The sequence below is a fragment of the Rhineura floridana genome, chromosome 2 (genome assembly GCF_030035675.1).
Source record: "Rhineura floridana isolate rRhiFlo1 chromosome 2, rRhiFlo1.hap2, whole genome shotgun sequence".
Classification (NCBI taxonomy): Eukaryota; Metazoa; Chordata; class Lepidosauria; order Squamata; family Rhineuridae; genus Rhineura; species Rhineura floridana.
Window position 1 is genome coordinate 229,587,279 of NC_084481.1, and position 20,039 is coordinate 229,607,317.

At 43.9% G+C, this 20,039-nt stretch overlaps 1 pseudogene; it reads right to left on the reverse strand.

The window, feature by feature from the left end:
• Window positions 1-18,617: 18,617 nt before the first annotated feature.
• LOC133376093 (SUN domain-containing protein 1-like) lies at window positions 18,618-19,764 on the reverse strand (annotated as a pseudogene).
• Between the last annotated feature and the right edge of the window lie 275 nt (window positions 19,765-20,039).

Genomic DNA, 20,039 nt, shown 5'->3' on the forward strand with positions numbered 1-20,039 from the left:
CCTTGGAAAGAGGTAAACACTTTGGGCTCCTCCAGATGACCTATTTATTTATTATTTGATTTATATCCCACCCTTCTTCCCAGCAGGAGCCCAGGGTGGCAAACAAAAGCACTAAAAACTTTAAAACATCATAAAAATAAACTTTAAAACACATTAAAACAAAACATCGTTAAAAAAAATTCTTTAAAAAAAGTTTTCAAAACCTCTTCTAAGATTTAAAACATTTAAAAAAAGGTTTAAGAAGATATTAAAAAGCAATTCCAACACAGACACAGACTGGGATAGGTCTCAACTTAAAAGGCTTGTTGGAAGAGGAAGGTCTTTAGTTTGTTGTTGTTATGTGCCTCCAAGTCGATCACGACTTATGGCGACCCTATGAATCAGCGACCTCCAAGAGCATCTGTCAGGAACCACCCTGTTCAGATCTTGTAAGTTCAGGTCTGTGGTGGCGCCAAAAAGATAACAGAGATGGCGCCTGTCTAATATTTAAGGGTAGGGAATTCAAAAGAGTAGGTGCTGCCATACTAAAGGTCTGTTTCCTATGTTGTGCAGAACGAACCACCTGATAACAGGGTATCTGCAGGAGGCCTCACCTGCAGAGTGCAGTGATCGACTGGGTATATAAGGGGCAAGACGGTCTTTCAGGTATCCTGGTCCCAAGCTGTATAGGGCTTTGTACACCAAAACTAGAACCTTGAACTATTTATTGAGCATCCATTCTGATTTGCTTGCACAAAGCTTACACGGAATTTAGGTTATATCTGTTTATACATACATACATACATACATATATATATATATATATATATATATATATATATAAATCAGCTTTCAATTGTGAGTTGTTTATATGCTTTCCTGCTAGTCATTTGTTCATTCCACACTCTTCAGTTCATTTCTTCATCACTTTCCTAACTGCAAAAAGTCAGTTTGTTTTTAAATGTGCACTTGTTATACCAGGGCGACAGAGCACTTTAATCCATTTTAATTACACACACCTCAATGTCCCAGTATGTGCTGTGATACCTTTTGCAAAATACGGCCTCAGTGCATTTTCACAAGTGCTGTTAGTATACCTTAACCTCATTTTGTTGGAAGTGGGGGCAGGAGCAACTCCTATTTGGGTTCTTTTGTTGGTATTCCAGGAGGAAGATAGAGTTAAGGTCCTCCAGCCGGGTAGGCTTGCCTACCTTTACCTGTGCTCTTCTCTACCTAACTTCCTTCTGTTGTAAACTGATATGCTCAGGGAAGCTGACCTGTCTTCCTTTGTCTTCTTCCACCGTCCGAGGAGAGAGGAGACATCTCTGTCTCCTGAGCTATGACGGCAATACCCACATCTGGGCATTGTGGCTCCAACTTAGTTAGTTAGTTAGAAGTGGGTATGCCTTTCTACCTACTATGTATTTCTATAAATAAAGTAGCTTTTCTTATTTTACTAAGTCTTAAGTTTCAGTGATCTAAATGCAGGATAAAAGCCTGCTACTTAGTTAAATACACACTGGCACACATGCAGCTCAGACCACAGAGTATCTCTGCATATATATATATATATATTTCCATAACATATTTAGTAGTCATTTATACTAACTCAGGTGTGCTGAAAATAGTAGAATACTTCCTGGACTGTAACCAGGCTGGTGGTAGCAGGTGGGGCTATGACAGTGGGGCAGTGGAATCCCCTTCAGCACTTTAGCCAGCTCCTTGAGAGTTCAGACTAAAACATGGAGCGGATTCCACTGCCCCACTGACATGGAGCCACCAGCCGCCAATGACGGTAACACTTTGCACTGTCTGAATGTTTGAAAACTTCCCCTGTAAAAAACAATCTCACTCACACACACACACCCTGTTCCTGCACACGAATAGCTAATCTATCAGGGACAATTTGACATGTTCTTTCTCCTAGATCAGCCGTTCCCAACTGGTCTGCTTCCAGATGTTGTTGGACCATAACTCCCATCAGCCTCAGCCATGCTGGCTGAGGCTGATGGGAGTTGTGGTCCAACAACATCTGGAGGCACACTGGTTGGGAAAGGCTGTCTAGATGCACTGGTTATGCATGTACATGGTGAGGTCTTGTCGTCACAACAAAGGGAAGCATTTGACCAAGCTGTTCCCCAGCTGCAGCCTAAAATGGTATAGGCCAACCAAGTTTGAAATGAATCCACCATAAAAGGGGGGGGCTTAAACACTGCTGCCATCTTCTGGCCAAAAAGCAAAGAAAGAAAGAAAATGTGTGCAGCGAGAGAAGCTGGGCATGTGGTGGTATGCGGAGGTTTAAACGTCTATCAAACATTGCTGTACTCCAGAAGCCTATGTAGGATGGTTCAGGTAAACAGAAGCAAGTAATGGTACAAACGGAATAGTGGAGAATTTCTTTGCTGCTCCAGAGCTTGGAAACGTTACTTTTTTGAACTACAACTCCCATCAGCCCAATCCAGTGGCCATGCTGGCTGGGGCTGATGGGAGTTGTAGTTCAAAAAAATAACTTTTCCAAGGTCTGCTTTTCTCCCTGCAAACATTTGGAGAGACTCAAACATTTGGATAATGCAAATGGCTTTGTCTGTGGCTCTATCTGAATAGGGCTTAAGGCTCCATCTGTGCTATACATTTAAATCACTCTTATACCACTGTTTATTCATGGCTTCCTCCTAAGAATCCTAAGAACAGCAGTTTGTTAAGGGCGCTGAGAGTTGTTAGGAGACCCTCATTCCCACCACCGAGCTACTCAGAAAGAGTTCCTCAGAAAGAGGGATTGATTGTTAAGGCACTCTGGGAATTTTAGCTCTCTGACGGAAATAAAGGTCTCCTAACAACTCTCAGTACCCTTAACAAACTACACTTCCCAGGATTTATGGTTTTATCTACACATACATACATAAAATGGAAGGATCTCACAGTATTTAATTAATTAATTAATTAATTAATTAATATCCCGCCCTTCCTCCCAGCAGGAGCCCAGGGCAGCAAACATAAGCACTAAAAACACTTTAAAACATCATATAAACAGGCATTAAAATACATTAAAAGAAAACAACTGTATGAACACTTCAGCTGATCTTTCTGCCCCATAAGGCTTCCAGAGAGGAACTAACTCAGAAACACAAAGGCTACTTCTTGGCCCTAGCCAGGTGGAGGGAGGGGAGGGCTACCCTCCTCAAGGAGCATCCCTGGGCATTTGTTCCTATGGCAACACATCTGCTCTTGACCAAGTCTTTAGACATGTTAATGGGGCATGTGAAAGACTTGGTCAGATCTATCAACTTAATAAAGAAACTGGTATGGCCAGTTCAGCAGGTTCCTTCCAAATACAGAATTGCATGCTTGGAGGGTACCCACAGACATCACCCAACCCCAACCCCCCCATCCCAGTACAGTACAGATGGAGCCTACTTAGGCCCACAGGCCTTCCCATTTGGCTCATGACATTATTTTAGCCAAGTCAAGCCCATCTGCCCTAACAACATAGACATATATAGCAATGTAAGAGCAGCCTGCTGAATCAAGCTAATGGCCCACCTAGTCCAGCATGCTATTCTCACTGTGGCCAACCAGATGCCCATGAGAAGCCTGCAAGCAGGACCTGAGCGCAACAGCACTCTCCCCCTCCTGCGGCTTCTGGCAACATGTTTTTCAGAAGTATACCACCTTTGACTAGGGTGGTAGAGCACAGCCATCATGGCAAGTAGACTGATGTAATATGTGACAACAGGCGCTGGGCAGATAAACCCACCGCTGCCCAAAAGGGGGGTTGCAGGGGCACCCATAAAGCCCATGTACAGCACTTGGCAATCAGCTGATTTTGGGGTCTTGCAAAGCACTGCACCTCTGCCCACATAGCCCACCCACCCATCAAACATAGTCCATGGGGAGGGGGGGAGAGAAAGATCTGGCTTACTGGCCAGATCCAATTTCCCATTCCTGACATAAGCAAACACGAGGAGGGGAGAGCATGCATGAGCCAGTTAGCACTACTTCTCCATCTGTTTAGCCAAAGGTGTTTTTTTTCCAGAGGCAAGAAAGTTCAGGATCTCAAAGACCATGAAACACACTAGTGAGGAAATACAATTTAGTGCTTTATTGAAGCAAAAACAGTTTTTTTTGGCATGCAGGCACTTTCACGTAAAGCGGCTAATGATGAGCAGAGCTCTCATCTTACATTCTTCTTTTTCCTGTTGGAAGCCCCAGACAGCAACAGCAGGAGAGATCCCCTTTATGTGGATTTACACCACATCGCACTTCCCTTCAGGCTGGTGTTGAGGCTTATCTGCCCAGATCTAGGGCCCTTTATTTATACCAAAAAGACCCTCTGGGAGGGGGCACAGGTAGCTCACATACTTATGAGATTTTTTATTTTCCCCAGGGGCCTTGAGGTTCTTACAGGCTGGCATGGGAGCACAGCTGTGAAGCATTCCCCCCATCAGTGTATGTGAAAGCATTCTCCCTAATGAGCTCATCTACTGTTTGTTTTGACTAATTAAATGGCCTCTTCCCAGCCTCTGTCAGCATAGAGTGAAAAAGCCTCTTCCCGGACTTTTTGTCCTACACAGAATTAGAAAGCCTGCAAATTCCTGAACAGAGCTTTCTCAGACTCCTGCACTATGCAAGAAGTCCACAAAAGCAATAAACAACCCTATAGATCAGGGGTATGAGACAAGAATTATGGGGCAGGGGGAATGGGGCATGCCACATTCAGCCTCCTCATTGCATCTAGATGTCTTGCGGATTTATTTGCCCCTACACCATCCTCATCCTCATCCCTGTCCACTTCGGGATGGTCCTTGGTGATTGTCTGCAGCAGAGAAGCTGGCCTTGGCTGGCCCAGTAGTTTTTGCTGCCTGAGGGGAGCGACAGTGCATCTTCAACTGCACCTGAAGAAGCAGGCAGGCCACATGGAACACATACACCCCTCGCTGCTGCTGCTCTCCAACTTCTAGCATCTGCTGCCTGAGGTGGCCACCTTGTTCTGCCTGATGATAGGGCCGGCCCTGTACATGATCATAGGAGGCTTATCCGCTGCAGAAAGCCACTCTGGAACACACAGTGAGTGAAGGCACCAAGGAGGTAGCGGGGAGCGAGCACACTTGTGCAGGCTGTCCCCTCCTTGTGGGTTTACTTAAGCCTATTGAGAATGTTTGTGCAAGTTTTGAGGAGCATTTGATGGTGGTAAATTTGTGATATTCTATCGTTCTGGCTCCTGCACCTGGCATTTGATGCTGATCACAGAAGCCATAGAATCTGATAGCGGCCAGAGGATCTTGGGTTTAGCTTTTTAGAAAAAGGTGGGGTAATTGTGTATCTGAGTGTTCCCGCATATAACAGACTTCCTGCATGCAGAAAACAGAAACTGTCTTGCTTTCCATGCACAGAGTGTAATCCCTCTAGAGGCACTGGCTGTGTCACTTCTGCTGCACCCTGCTCAGCAGGGGAGGGCCCATCAGGCTTGGCAGGATCTACTTTGTTTTATTACCAGGACCCCGAGATCCACCAATTGGAGCCAGGTGTAGACAACGTATGCTGATAATTAAAGAATTCCGACATCATGAATTTAGTTCAGATACCAAAACTGAACTGTGCTCACAGTCCTTCCATCCAAAAATCCACACACTGTGAGCCCACTTCCCCTTTATTTCAGCAGCAGCAGCGGACAGTGAGGTAGGACACTGTCCCTTGCCTGACCTCCCAGCACCAGCATCTCTGTGGCTTGTTGGGAGGTAGAGAAGGGAGGGAAGAGGCAACAACACGGTTGGCATGAATGATGCAAACACACTGGCAGGGGCAGTGGATTGGCTGCACCGGTGCATTTGCAGCGTATTAACTTCTACACCCCCTCGCCCCTCTTATCTCCCTCCCACCACTTCTGTTCAGTATTATAATTTTTTGGGGGGAGGGGTTATTTTGTTGTTGCCATTGTTAAACAATTGAGAGTCATAAATCGTTGCTGAGCTGCATCAGATCTCCCAGAGATCTACATGTCAATCCCAATTGACTTTCTTCTCACACCTGCTCTACAACTCCTGGCCAAGATCTTTTCATTCCGAGTCATGCATTATGCTGAGGCAAGCCTCGGTTGGCAACCAATGCACATGCAACTAGGTACTGCAGTCAAGTCCGACTCCCTGATGAGAAAAACTGTATGATACAACTGTGCGTCAACCAAGCACATAATGGGTTACATTCACACTTTTTAAGCACTGGGCCGAAAGTTGCCTGAGAGAACTTTTGGCCAAATTGGTGTGTATGTGTGTGTCAAAACTTCCCTGGCATATTTTTTGTTTGTACTGTTTATTTTATTTTATTGTTGCATGCACCCCAGTCTCTTTGGACACATCACGGGAAGACATGATTCACTAGAAAAGACAATAATGCTGGGAAAAACAGAAGGGAGTAGAAAAAGAGGAAGGCCAAACAAGAGATGGATTGATTCCATAAAGGTGTCCTGTTCAGAGCGGGATTAACGAGGCTGAGATGAGGGTGCAATCAATTCTTGTTTTATTAAAGTAATCGATACATCAAAGGCAGCGCACCTCATAGGAAAGCCTATGCTAACTCATTACAATTCCCTAACTACACTCTAGACATACTCTGCAACGTGTGGAAGGAGTTGATTCAGCACCCAATTCTGAACGCGGCAGACTTAAATAGGGAAGGTCTTCGAGCGTAACCTCTCACTCCTGCGCACACACGCCCTCTGCCCTGACCACTTCTCCAGACGTCGTGTGCGCGGTGAAGGGGGGCGAACATCCAAAGCCTCGTCGGACAGAACAGGTTCCTTATCGGCAGGCTGGGGAGCAGCAGGCGGGAAAGCGTCAGGCGTCTCTAGGACCCTGCTTGTTGAAGGAGGAGTTACTGCTTTCTCAGGAGCATTCCTTAATGGTCCCGGGGGTGTGCTTGGAGGCTGAGAGCTGTCTCCTCAGAGGGCAGGGCTATCCATGGGAACTGACGGGGTGGCAAGCTCACTCTCCTCCTCAAGGTCGGGACTAGCCTCAACAACAACTGGAACGTCCATGCTTTCTAACTGCTGTGGCACCTGAAACTCATGCCTTTCCCCTCCCCGCTCCTCATGAGAGGACCTGGGCTCAACATCAGGAAGCCACAGACCTGAACTTACAAGATCTGAACAGGGTGGTCACTGATTCATAGAATCATAGAATCATAGAGTTGGAAGGGGCCTTGTAGGCCATCGAGTCCAACCCCCTGCTCACAGCAGGAAATCCACAGCTAGAGCATCTCCCGCAGATAGCTGTCCAGCCTCTGCTTGAAGACATCCAGCGAAGGGGATCCCACCACCTCCCTAGGCAGTCGGTTCCATTGCCGAACTGCCCTTACTGTCAAGAAGTTCCTTCTAATGTCCAATCTGAATCTACGCTCCTGCAACTTAAAACCATTAGACCTAGTCCTACCCTCTGGGGCAGCAGAGAACAAATCTGTACCCTCCTCTATGTGACAGCCCTTCAGGTACTTAAAGAGTGCAATCATGTCACCCCTCAGCCTTCTCTTCACCAGACTGAACATGCCAAGTTCCTTCAACCTTTCCTCATAAGACTTGTTCTCCATACCGGCTATCATCCTTGTCGCCCTCTTCTGAACCCGCTCTAACTTGTCTATATCTTTCTTAAAATGAGGCGCCCAGAACTGAACGCAGTATTCCAGATGAGGCCTGACTAATGCAGAATATAGTGGGACTATTACTTCCCTCGACCTGGAAACTATAGCTCTGTTTATGCAGCCCAAAATCGCGTTTGCCTTTTTTGCCGCAGCATCACACTGCTGGGTCATGTTCAACTTGCGATCCACTACAATTCCAAGGTCCTTCTCACACGCACTACTGCTAAGCCGGGTATTTCCCATCCTGTACCCGTGCATTTTGTTTTTGTGGCCTAAATGCAGAATCCTGCATTTGTCTTTATTGAATTTCATTTTATTAATTTCAGCCCAATTTTCTAGTCTATCCAGGTCCCTTTGGATTTTATTCCTGTCTTCCATTGTGTTAGCTATCCCTCCCAGTTTCGTATCATCTGCAAACTTCATAAGACTTCCCTCCACTCCATCATCTAAGTCTTGATAAAAATGTTGAAGAGTATCGGCCCCAGGACAGAACCCTGTGGCACTCCACTCGAAACCTCCTTCCAGTCTGAAGCAGAGCCACCGACGACCACTCTTTGAGTACGGTTTTCCAACCAGTTGTGAATCCACCTGACAGTATTTCCATGTAGTCAGCATTTGACTAGTTTGCTAATCAAAAGGTCGTGGGGGACTTTGTCAAACGCTTTGCTGAAATCTAGATAGATGACATCTACAGCATAGGATCGCCATAAGTCAAAATCGACTTGAAGGCACATAACAACAAGAACGAAAACCTTTCTGTTTCACCAAGCTTATGCAGGCAATTAAGAAGATGTCTTTTTGCAGTAGCTGACCTTTGTTTTTATTGTATTTTATGGCTGTTGTTTTTAACTTGTTGTAAACCGCTTTGATGTTTTTAACAAAATAGTGGTTTACAAATATATTTATAAATAGAAATAATAGATCCTGGAGTGGATTCCACTGCCCCACTGACATGGATCCACCAGCTGCCACTGGTTACTTCTGAATGATGCTGTTCTACTGACACAGGCCTTAATCGGCATCTAATTCCCCTTCTATTTTGCATTCCTTCCTCCTCCACTAAAGGATCATCCAATTTAAGTCGCAGCTTCTCTTGTAAGCATGAGCCACCACTAGGGGGCAATGCATCATCTAATTACACCAGTAAAGTCACGGTCCTTTGGCAAAGCCACCCCTGTTGAACTTCAATGGATTTTAAACATTAATATAATAGGTATTTAGTTAAGAATAAGGGCGATGGGATGGGGTAGGGAGAGAGCATTTCAAGCCAGCCAGCGGGTTCTGAAGAACGCATTAGGAATGCCGAGTTCTGAGCGGCTACTAAATTTATTTTGAGATTTAAGTGAGCTCCGATTGTCAAAGAGGCTCAGGGATGCTAATTTGAGGAAAAGCTCATTTTGATAAATGCCGACGCAATGACCCTCATGAATCGCAGACTTATTTCTGGAGCTAATGGAGGGTTACTAATTTCACACCATCAGAAGGAGCTTCATTTCCTTACAAATGCCTCCTGCGGGCCAAATGGATGGAGCGACTCGAGAGAAGCGTCAGCAGCAGAAGTCTCCTTTCAAGGACAGCTGACAGGAAAGTCTGCCAGAAACAAAAAGTCAATGGAAATATGGCAAAAGCAAACACTTTTTTTTTAAAACCCCACCATCACTCGCTATTCATTAACCATTTTCTTCACTTCTACTGAAACTCCTAAGGCAGGGTGAGGAACTTTCTTCTTCTCCTCCCTGAGGGCCACATTTCCTCATGAGGAAATTCCCAGAGGCCACATACCAGGGGTGGGCAAAAGTGGGCAAACCAGTGAGTGTGGCTCTTCCCTGTCCCCAGCAGGCTACATTCCTTATTCGTCCTTATTATTGTGTTTACTGGGTGAGCATTTAATGTATTTTGCCTTGTTTGTCGTTTTATGTTTTTTCTTGATTTTAAATTGTTTCTCTCTGTTGCATTTTATCTTGTCAAGTCGCTCTGAGACTTTTTCTTCTGCATAAAGCGACTGATATCTAATGATGATGATGATGCAAAAAAACCGACAAACAAAAACCGGAGGTGTCCACAGACACCCGCACCCCTTTGTTATTCATCCAGGGCCAGGCAAATGACAGGCCTCCTCCCAGTTCAAGAGTGTGTTCCAGCCAGGCAGAAGGTTCTGTGGAAGGTCCAGAGCAGGGCTAGTTTGGAGTGTGTGGCCTACAGAGGGAGTGTGGCCGGAGAGAGTCCCAAAGGATGCAAAGAGAAGCCAGGACAAAGGCTGTAACTCCCCCCCCCCCGGGCTCTTCTTTGGGATATAAGCCGAAAGGGCTGTAACTCAGAGGCAGTAGTGTAGTGGCAAACTCAGAAGTGCAGGGTCCCTTCATGTTAGGCACAGCTATGCCCCTTCCCCATTTTTTTTACTTTTGCGCTGCTGGGTTGAGAATAAGATCCTTGTTTTTTTTTTGTGTAATAATTTTTTATTATTCAAATTTTCATAAAACAAACACAAACAAACAAAAACAACAAAAACAATACAACAAAAATAAAAAGAAGAACTTGACTTCCGATTTGTTACAGATCAGCTATAAGTATATAATATATATCAAACCTGTCCCCTAAAACACTTTTTTCCATAGTCTATCTTAATTAATCGTCAAATCCCATTATCATCATTTCATTTTTTTCTTTCAACAAAAAGTCCAAAAGAGGCTTCCATTCCTTAAGAAATGTATCTGTCGTTTTTTCTCTGAGAAGGCATGTCAATTTGTCCATCTCAACTAAATCCATTAATTTCAATAGCCATTCTTCCGTTGTTGGTGTTGATTCCATTTTCCACTTTTGTGCATATAATAATCTTGCTGCCGTAATCATATATAATATTATTCTTCCATATTTCTTTTCCTTTTGTTTATCCATAAAACCCAATAAAAAAAATTCTGGCTTTGACTGAATATTTATCTTTAAGATTTTTTGCATCATCCTACCTATCTGTGCCCAAAATAATTTTGCCTGTTTACACGACCACCACATATGATAAAAAGATCCTTCTTGTTGTTTACATTTCCAACATACATTAGAAACATTACTATACATTTTTGACAACTTTTCTGGAGTCAAGTACCAACGATACATCATTTTATAAAAATTTTCTTTAAGATTATAGCATAATGTAAATTTCAAACATTTTTCCCACATATTTTCCCATTGATCCATTTGTATATTATAACCAAATTTTTTTGCCCACTTGACCATACATTCTTTTACTTGTTCTTCTTCCATGTCCATTTTCAATAAAAATTTATACATTTTTGCAATTATACATTCATCATTTGTACACAAACCTATTTCAAAATCAGATTTATTTATTTCAAACCCATACATTTTCTTATCCAATTTGTATCTTTCTAACAATTGTAAATAGGCAAACCATTGAGAACTATATCCTTCCTTTAATAGTTGTTCTCTCTCTTTCATTATATATTCTCCATGCACATTTTCTAATAGTTCTTGGTAAGTTAACCATTTCTCTTTTCCAGCCATTTCTCTTCTATAAAATGCTTCTTGACTTGAAACACATAGTGGTATTTTCGAAAAAAAACTTGTTTTGTATTTATTCCATATTTTCAACAAAGGACGTCTTATAAAATAAGATCCTTGTTAATGCCTTCTCCCACAACAACAGACATCCTTAAGAGCCAATAAACATGAAACAGGAGAGTGTTAGCTACTGAGAAGAGTCTTCTCACTGGCTGACTCACCTCCTTTCACTTTGATTGGCCCCAATCAGCAGGAAAGGACAAGGAAGCATGTTAGAAGACTCTTCTCAATGGCTAACACACTCATGTTTCATGGTGATTGGCTCCCAGGATGCTGGAGACATAGGGACCTTGCTCCCTAAAAAGGAAGGGGTCTAAGACTCCCTGAGACCCCGGGTGATGACACCCTTGCTCAGAGGTAGAGTATGTGCTTTGCATGCAGATGTCCCTGGTTCAGTCCTCAGCATTCCCAGGAAGAGCTGGTAAAGACTCCTTGCCTGAAACCAGCCAGATGCCCCAAAGGGACGCCTGAACGCAAGACCTGGCCACCAACAGCATCTCTCTCCACCTGCTGTTTCCAGCCACTGCTATTCAGAGGCATACAGCCTCTGAGAGTGGAGGGAGAACAAAGCCATCATGGCTAGTGGCCACTGACAACCCTACACCTGATGTCATCGATGACATCAGCTGTGGTGTAGGCAAAGGCAGGGCATGGCTGAAAGGGGCTGAGTGATGGAAGCTGTTGGACTCATCTTATGATGCCAAATTCTGTGCTCAGTACCAAATTCCTAACAGAGTTAGGACTGGCTTTAGCTTTTTGGCATGGGCGTGTTGAATGTTGCTCTCTTGCAGTGTGGGGCTTACAGAAGAAGCGGAAGTCATAACCAGAGCCTCTTCCAGCCAAGTCAGGTCATGGCAAAGAGATGCAGATCAGGACCCTGGGCAGCTCCCCACGAACCCTTTCTGCTCAGCTATGGAAGATGTTGTCTCAGCAGAAGGCGAGATTTATCTGAAGGTTGGCACGGCCTTCTCTTCCAGCTCCGTCCCGCCTGGGAGAGTCCTTCATGGGCCCGTAGCTGATTCTGCAGTTGCATGCTCCTACGCCGCTGTGGAGAAGGAGAAGCCACTCCAGGGGAGTCTAGAGTCTGAGGACGATGGAAGAGCCACAGCCACAGGCCAAGACAGTGTGGAATCAGGGTGGGGAATCTTTCTCAGCCCGAGGGCCACACTGCATTCTGGGCAACCTTCTGAGGTGGGCAGGACCAGACACAAATATGGGCAGAGCAGCAAGTATGAATTTTACTTTTGTACAGTGAGCTAGTTTACACACATACACAGGGGACAGGAAGATCCGTCAGTTTTGGTTCCCATCATTTCTCCTTTTTCCAATCTTTTTCCAGTTTAAGACTGGAAAGGCTGCCACATTTCTGCATCCATCCATCCATCCATCCATCCATCCATCCATCCTGTCCGTCCGTCCATCCGTCTAAAACCCTCATGAAAATTCTCCAGCATTGTAGTGCCATTATCTCCAAATGAACACAATTTTGTAGGCCATTTTCTGACTAATGTACACATTTTTGCAAGCAGTTTCTCATAATGTCATGCATTTTTCTATGCTGTTTTTACTCACATGCTAATTTTTACGCACACTTTCCCCTGACAGATGCATTTTTGTAAACATGCTTTGGTTGGCAAATTGCATTGCAAAATCTGAGTAAGCATTTCCAAGGATGGCTGTGGTTTGGTTCTCATATTGTTTCGGAGAGTGCAAATCTGATAGTTTCGGCTTGAAATGCGAACTGAATTCAATTTTCTGCCCATTCCTAACAAATACCTGTATGCACACAGGCACGTCTCTCTGTATCCAGATAAGCAAGAGGCTTTAGCAGAATTTAAAGGCGCATTCCAGCCAGGCAAAATCATTTATTTATTATTTATTTATTTATTTCATTTATACCCCGCCTTTCTTTTCATGATTGAAACCCAAGGCGGCTTACATACGGTTCCCAGGCGGTCTCCCATCCAGGCACTGACCAGACCTGACCCTGCTAAGCTTCAGCAAGGAGCTGGCCTCATGTGCGTTCAGACCATAGCCTGGGACCAGCTTCAGACCCTAGCCTGGGACTTTCACATGTGAAGCAAGGGCCAGTGAGGGGTATGGGCTGCAGAGAGGGGATGTGGCCTGCAGAGAGTACCCAGGACCAGTCAGAGAATACTGGAGGGCCACATTCTACTCCAGGGCCTGAAGTTGCCCACCCCTGGGGTAGATGCCAAGTGCTCCCCCTGCCTGAGTCGGGTGACCTGTGATTCACCCAAATCTCAGTCCTGCACAGGGTGACTTTGAGACCCACACACAGAAGCAATGACAAGTATTTTTATTTTCTTGGCAACTGTGCAAACACACAACACAACAAGAGTTTGGGATAGGGTTAGAGTTCCAAAATAAGTTGGATATGACTGCATACAGTCCTGAGGGCAACACCATACAGCTATGTGCTCTGCTGACATGGAATATCTTGCAGATGATCCGCCCCCAAAGCAGGGTGACATCCACGAATGTCATTTGTAGGTTGCTGCATTTTTAAAAACTGTTTACAAAGAAAAGAGGCCCTATTATGTTCTGTGTAAAAGACGCAGAACGTTTTCTTGGTATTTTAACAGAACGCAATAAAGTGCCGTTTAAGGTTAAGACTCCTGAAAGCGGATTAAACCTGTTTGATATTTGGGCAGGTTTCCATGCCATCTCTGTTCAGGAAAAGGGCAGGTTATGAGTTCAAAGTGAATGGTGACCTAAAAGTAGAGATGCTGATAATTCTGGAGGCTCTGGGGCCATTGATGCCTGGAGGGGGGAACAGCAAGGGTGGGAGAGAGGCAAACTTACCTTTAGGTGAGCACCATGTGAGCAACAAGATTGATCCAGGTCAGGCATTAAAGACTAAAGTGGATTAAACAGAAGAAATTCCCCTTGTAACAAGTGGAGGGGAAACTTCAAAAGATGGATTTTGTTCTCCCTGAAACAAAGAGAAGTAGATTGCCAGCGTAGCCTGGGGACAAACCTCTTGGCGGCTTTCAATTTGCTCAAGTTGGATGAAGAAGAACAACTCTTGTTTTGGTTTTTGAGCTCCAAAGGTCTCCCAGGGGAAAGAACTTTAGGTTTAAAGGCTCAGTCTCTGGGCCTCATTAGTTATTTCATTTTGCTTTAATAGGAAATGTGTTCAGCCACCCTTCCATCGCCCAGGTCCACCTCCCTAGAATATGCATTACCGACAAACTTCATGGGAACAATTAAAGATGGGCCTTGACTTTTTTTTAAAAAAAAGTTATTGGTGTTCAGTATCTAGGTGTCTGATGCTGCAGGATTGTTGACATCCCCAGCCTTGCAACGCTTTGACACCGCAGATTTTGAAGGATGGCTACTTTTCAGTTCACATATAGTTTTGGAAAGTTCGTATTAGGTTGGTGCACCTTGAATTTCTCCCCCTTTCCTAGCTCTAACTGCCAGTTGCCCTGGTGACCACAGACGCTCTCACCCCATCCATGGGCCAAATGAACAAGAGTCAGCAGCTGCTATTGAAGCAAGAACATCAGAAAGGGAAGCTCAGCCTGACCTGAACTGGATAAGAATTGCAGATGACTGTGATGCCATGGGCCCAGGGACCTGGGGCCACTGAGAGGCTGCATCCCCTGCCTCCTAGGAAGAACATCAAGGCCGGGGGGGGGAACCAACCTGCCCCCCCATTGGCCAGAGAAGGAGCAGCTGCAAAGAACTCATTTCCTCATTTCCTACCTGAAAGAAAACTGAGCTCCAACTAGGAATGGGTAAATCACTCCGTTTTGATTTCTCTCAATTTCTCATTTTCCCAATCTTAAATTCGCCTCTCCACATTTCCACACTGGCTTTAAAGTCCTCATGAAAATTCATCAGCATCTGAGTATGATTTTCTCCTAATACATAGAGCTTCAAATGCAATCTTCCCAAATAGGCACATTTTTGCAAAGCAATTTCCCCTGATAGAATGCATTCTTTTTATTTTATTTTCACTAGGGCAGGTGTGAGGAACTGTTGGCCCTCCAGATGTTGCTGAACTACAATTCCCATCAGCCCCAGCAAGCATGGTCAATGGCCAGGAATGATGGGAGCTGTAGTTCAGCAACATCTGGAGGATCCCCACGTCTGCACTAAGGTAGGCATTTTTGTACACGTTACCTTGTAGAGCTGTGCTGCAAACTTCAGAGAAGTGCAGATTTTGAAGGAGGCTACTTTTCAGTTCACATACTGTTTTGGAAAGTTAATATTAGGTTGGTGCACCCTGAATTTCTTCCCCTTTCCTAGCTGTAACTGCCAGTTGCCCTGGTGACCACAGAAGCTCTCACCCCATCCATGGGCCAAATGAACAAGAGTCAAGAACTGCTATTGAAGCAAGAGCATCAGCAAAGGAAGATCAGTCTGAACTGGATAAAAATGCTTATCACTCGCCATTTTGTTTTGGCCATGACTTTTTACTTGGCAAGTCTGATAGCAAGGCCTTTCTTTTATTGATGGGAGCTGCTTTGGAGGACCATAACTATCTAAAAAGCGTGTGGAGGAGATCCAGCAAATAAACAAATCAATCCCACAAGGTTCTAGAAGGTTCTGAGCATGTGCTGTGCTGGCTGTTCCAAAAGCCGTTGGATTCCTTACATCAACCCAGACTTTTTTGGGCAGGTAGGGGTCTGGTAGAGTACTGGTGGGTGGTGGTGGATGGTACTCCAAGCCCACTCAAAACATTTCTAGAAATTTCTAGAAATTCTTTCCTGTCTCTCATTTCCAGGGTGCAAGGCTGAAACTCAGGCCGAGGGGCAAGGTGTTCTTTTAAAAGCCATTGTTCTGTGAGAATAATTTAATTCAGCATCTATGAATATGAAACCTCAAGGACCGCCTCTCCACATACGAACCAACCTAGACCCTTCAACTTTCATCAGAGATCCTTCTTTGTGTGCCCTACCTGGGGGAAGTACAGAGGGTGGTCATACAAGTATGGTCCTTCTCAGTGGTGGCCCCGTTTGTGGAACCCTCTCCCCAGGGAGATACGTACCTGGCATTATCTCTGTCAGCTGTTAGGCACCAGGCTAAGAACTTTTTGTTTACCCAGGCCTTTAGTTAATTAATGTTGCCTCCTATGGAGGTGAGTAGGACTTGGTCCTTATTCAAATATATGGTTAGACGAGCATTTTATGTGTTTTCTACTGTCAGTGTTTTTTAAAAAAAATTCTCTGGTTTTAAGTTTTTATGTGCTGTATTTTTTATCAAGTAGCTTTGAGACATTTTTGTTCATAAAAAGCCACTGATGAATGAAAATAGCAAAGAAAATGATGATGGAGAAGTTGAAGACAGCAGTAATAATTGAAAGTCTTGTGTTTCTCAGTGGAGCATTCTAGACCAAAGCCTGGCGAATTCCATTAAGAATCAAAACAAACTTTGAAGCTTCAGAACATCTGTTTAATTATCCAGGTGATGCAATGGCCTCAAGAAAGGGGAGGGGGAACAGATGAGAGGTCAGAAGGGGCCTCACAGTTAAACATCATGCACATTTTTCTTCCCACAAATATTATGCAAAATTTACCCAGAGCTTGGAAGTAACTCGTTATTTTTAACGAGTTACTTTTAATTCGTTACAATTTTAAATAACGAGTGGGTAATTCCATTACATTTGGCAAGTAACGGAACGAATAGTAATTTCCCTACTTTTCAGCTTCAACTTTAACGTTTCCACGTTAGGTTGGACGTTACTTGGGGGCGGGAACAAGGGGAAGTCAGCTCCTGGCTGTGATTGGTTAACACAAGACATTTATTTATTTATTTATTTATTTTATTTTATTTATTAAATTTCTATACCGCCCCATAGCCGAAGCTCTCTGGGCGGTTCACAACAAGCAAGACAGCAAAATACAATTAAAACCATTTATAGAACAACTTAAACATACTAAAATACAAATATACTAGCGTACTAAGATGCTAAAAATAAGTTGAGATGTTAAAATTAAAAATTATTAAATTTATTAAAATGCCTGGGAGAAAAGGAATGTTTTAACCTGGCATCGAAAAGATAATAATGTTGGCGCCAGGCGTACCTCCACAGGGAGATTGTTCCATAATTCGGGGGCCACCACTGAGAAAGCCCTTTTTCTGGTCACGATCCTCCGCGCCTCCCTCTGAGTAGACATGTGCCTCACACTGATTGGACCTCTGCGCAGACTGTCTCTTCCCTCGTGATCTGTGTTAGGAGGCACGATAGAAGAGATGAATAGGCAGGGGGAGCCTGCTAGCGTCTGACTCTGAGAGGAAAAAATGGACGCCGGAGGAAAAAGCCAGGGCAAGGACAACAACGGAGGAGAAGGCTGCAGCAGAATGGCGAAGAGCTGTGGAGGTGAGTGACGATGATTTGTGTGTGTGTGTGCCCCGGTGTGTGTGTTTTCGGCTGGAGTCTCTGGTTTTGGGGGGGGCTCCGGCTCTCTGGCTATCACCCCTTACTCTCTGGACTCTCCGCTTCAATTTAAAAAAAAATAAGTTTCTAGGTGGTCTAATTCCCGAGATATACACCAAAACGTAAACCCCCCCTGCACAACTTTTTTTAAACAGATCATGCTATAGCTACAACTCCCATCAGCCCAATCCAGTGGCCATGCTGGCTGGGGCTGATGGGAGTTGTAGTTTAAAGTAACTTTTCAAATCTCTGGCTGCAACCCCGCCCTTTCATGATTGTGAGTAAAGTGCAGACTTGTGTTTGTGTTGTAAATCTCTCTCCCTCCAACCCTATTTTTAAAGAAATTAGGCAGGGTTTATCACAGTTTTTATTATGTAGTTTTTATTCATTTTTTAAAAAAATGAATGAAGTTTATTTATTTATTTTTATTATTTTATTTATATCCCACCCTTCCTCCCAGTAGGAGCCCAGGGCAGCAAACAAAAGCACTAAAAACACTTTAAAAATCATAAAAACAGACTTTAAAATATATTAAAACAAAACATCTTTAAAAACATTTTTAAAAGCTTTAAAAACATTTTTTTTAAGAAACAATTTAAAAACATATTAAAAAGCAATTTCAACACAGACGCAGACTGGGATAAGCTCTCAACTTAAAGGACTTGTTAAAAGAACAAGTTCCTTATCACTTGAGGCTGCAGTTTTCCCTGGTTGAGTAAGCCCCATTGAATACATTGGGACTTGCTTCTGAGTAAACAAACATAGGATTGCACTATAAATATCTTTACAGGTTATATAAATAAACATATTTGATAGTCATGCTTATATAAATATTTTCATAGAATCATAGAATAGTAGAGTTGGAAGGGGCCTATAAGGCCATCAAGTCCAACCCCCTGCTCAATGCAGGAATCCAAATCAAAGCATTCCCGACAAATGGCTGTCCAGCTGCCTCTTGAATGCCTCCAGTGTCGGAGATCCCACTACCTCTCTAGTAATTAGTTCCATTGTTTTATTTTATTATTTTTTATTTTGGTATGTGTTCCAGGGTAAAAGCTGTAGGGTAGATCATCATGGAAAGCCTGACAACAAGATATCCCTGTGATCCTTTGAAAGCCCAGCAGTTTCCAGGATACATGTCAGGCTGGATCACTACTCGAGGAGATTGAGAGAAGTACCACAAAGGAATTCCAAAGAGACTAATTAATGCTGTTTTGGTTTCGTATGTCTCTGAACAGCGCGTACTCAAAATGCTGCCACCTCCAGATTCCAAAGCAAAGTCAACCATGCCAGTCTTGTCTTGAGAAAAGAGCTTCAGTGCATTATTGACAATGATGCGTGCTTGCGTTTCTGTGATGCCTGAAATCCCAGCCTCATTCACAACGCTTGTCACTATCTCTGAAGTTGACTTTGTATTTGCAGCAGACGTCTGGAGAGTTATGTTCTTGAGGATGCGCAACTCCAAATCTCGCAACAAAACTTGCAAGTCACTCTTGCTCACAAATTTGGATGTTAGCCACTGAAGCAGTGATTCTGGCAAGTCACCTTGCTGGTTACCAAAAAGCATGACCTTGACTGTTTCTTTAACCTGGGCATCTACTTTTTCATGAAGGGTATCCATTCTGTCACAGCAGGTTTTTAAGCCCTGTGAATTTAATAGTTCAGATTTCATGTGAGCCAACTCAAGTTCTAGATGTTTAATCTTGGATAAGAGGTGCTGGTTTTGTTCATCAGTGTCACTCACTGTTTGTGCTTTGGTTAGCTCAAGTTCCTTTTGGATGCCCTCAGATTTTTCAGAGAGTTTTGCAAGGAGGTCTTCTAAAGTCACAATGCACCATTCATGTTCTTGATGCAAGGCCAAAAATATGCTGGCCCACCACGTTTCTTATGAGTGTCAACATTTCACTGTTGTCATTCATCCGGGTAACTTGATCTTGAAAGCTTTGCAGCAGAAGTAGCATTTTACTGTATTCTTCATCCCGGTGATGCCATCTCTTAGACATAAAAGCCATCTGCTTTTCCAGCTCTCTCACACGAACTGCATCAAAGAACTTCATGGTTTCATCTGGTTGTTGAAGAGCAAAAGATGAATCAGAGTGAGGTTCAGTGATCTTTGCAGAATCTTCCCAGCTGTTTATTTTACGTGTGCTTGTCCAGTTGTTGTATGGCTCTAACAGTTAGGAAGCTTTTCCTGATGTCCAGTCGAAATCTGGCTTCTTGCAACTTGAGCCCATTATTCTGTGTCCTGCACTCTGGGATGATTGAGAAGAGATCCCGGCCCTCCTCTGTGTGGCAACCTTTCAAATCCTTGAAGAGTGCTATCATATCTCCCCTCAGTCTTCTCTTCTCCAGGTTAAATATGCCCAGTTCCTTCAGTCTCTCCTCATAGGGCGTTGTTTCCAGTCCCCTGATCATCCTTGTTGCCCTCTTTTGAACCTGTTCCAGTTTG